At 42.7% G+C, this 1,859-nt stretch overlaps 1 long non-coding RNA gene across 1 annotated transcript; it reads left to right on the forward strand.

Moving 5' to 3' along the window:
* Positions 1–504: 504 nt before the first annotated feature.
* Positions 505–1,483, forward strand: LOC116459415 (uncharacterized). Its single transcript, XR_004245534.1, has 3 exons — positions 505–631; positions 746–1,022; positions 1,121–1,483. It is a non-coding gene; the product is annotated as an uncharacterized LOC116459415 (long non-coding RNA).
* Positions 1,484–1,859: the final 376 nt, after the last annotated feature.

Below are 1,859 nucleotides of genomic sequence, written 5' to 3' on the forward strand. Positions count from 1 at the left end.
AATAACCACTTTACCTCTATAAGTTATAATAACCACTTTATATATATATATATATATATATAACCACTTTACCTCTATAAGTTATAATAACCACTTTATATATATATAAGCACTTTAACTCTATAAGTTATAAGTAAATTATATAATATATATAGCCACTTTATAAGTTATAAGTAACTCATATAATCCTCCTAACAACTTAGAGAAAAATACTATGGTAGTCTCCATTTTGCAGATGCAAAACCTGGGGTGCAGACTTTAATCAACTTGCCCAAGGTCCCACAGACAATGACTTCTGGAACTGGAGTTTGAGTGAGGCAGCCCAGCCCCAGAGACTTCATTCGTGGCCATTATGCCCTACCCCTTCCCATAGGCTGAGTTAATCTTCACAACACCCCCATGAAGCTCAGAGGAGAGCAGAGGTTCAGAATTGCTTCCCAAACTCACCCAAGATCATGAGACTAGTCCCCACGACACTATACTGCCTCCCAAATAGACCTGGATAATGAACTGGGGCCAAACTGTAGAGAGCTTGGATGAAAACCTTAGCGCAAAGATGAATACTTTAGTCAATCTGTCCTTACTCCTTAACTTCGCTCGTCTTCGTTGTCCCCCATGCTTCGTGCTCTGGGTAAGCCACCCAATCATTATCTTTGACTCCTTTTCCACATCTCACTCCATTATCTGACTTCCTCTCTCCAGTAGTTTACCTTCCATCCTCATCTTCCTGCATTAACTTCAACAGTACCAGACATTTCACAATTGGCCAACTGTTATCCACTTTCTCCATCCCTACCTTACATGTGGAAGAATGGAACTAACCCCAACAAGCTTCATCAGCCACCTTTGATTTCCCTAAGCCAATCAGCAGGGCTTATCTACCTATTCACAGGAATTGGTTCAGGGACAGACCTAGCAGACTGCTGGAGCCAGCTCCCAGGGGCTTCAGAGAGTCTGCTGTGGGCCCCTCTACCCAACGCTGTGTCCAGGGACATCACATTGGTAGTTTGAAATCAGCCATGGTGAGAGAGTTTATGCCATAAAAATCAAACGCTGCATATCAGGGTTTTTTCTTTTTTTCATTTTTACCTCTTTTCTTTTTCTTTTTTGAGAGAGACAGACAGGGAGAGGGAATTGCTAGACATTCGTCTGTGCACTACCTGGATGAACAAGACCTAATTTAGGTCCATGAGACGTGAGGAGATATTTAATCAGGGTTTGGAGAAACCATAGAAGAAGATTCTATTCTTTTGTGTAGGGAGAGTTATAAAGAAATTGGATCTGAGACTACTAAAGCCATTTTGGCCATCAAAGGACCTAACCAGAGGGTAGAGTTGACACACAGAGAAGAGCTGCTCGGAAAGGATCAAAGAGGTCTGGAGTCAGAGCGCTGATGGTGTGGACTTCTGAATCCACCCCCAAAGCCCGTATGCCTCTTCACTCTTCAGTTAAATGAGCCAATAAAGTCCCTGTTTTAAAACCAGTTTGAATTGGGATTTTTATGGCCATCAATTGAAAGATGTTGAGTGGATACACAGAGTTATGACTTAGGAGCAAGGCCACCCCTATTGCACAAGCCCAGGGGCACCATTCGCTTTGAAGTCTTTGTAAAGGGGAGTCCTTCCTTGGAGCCAGCAGGGCCCAGCCTGTGCAGCCACATGTGGCAAATGTAATGTTGTGCCTAAGAAACAGCCTATTCCCCTCTATCATTCAACAGGCAGCCCAAATTCCCTGCTAGTACCCCATTGATTCCTTTTATTTCACTGCCAATTTTCATTCATCTCTTCTTATTACCCTGCCGCACATAAGACACCATTGCCCTATTTTTATTTTCTCACTTCTTCCAACAGCCAACTTTT

The sequence above is a fragment of the Hylobates moloch genome, unplaced genomic scaffold (assembly GCF_009828535.3).
Source record: "Hylobates moloch isolate HMO894 unplaced genomic scaffold, HMol_V3 SCAFFOLD_19, whole genome shotgun sequence".
In the NCBI taxonomy this organism is placed as follows: domain Eukaryota; kingdom Metazoa; phylum Chordata; class Mammalia; order Primates; family Hylobatidae; genus Hylobates; species Hylobates moloch.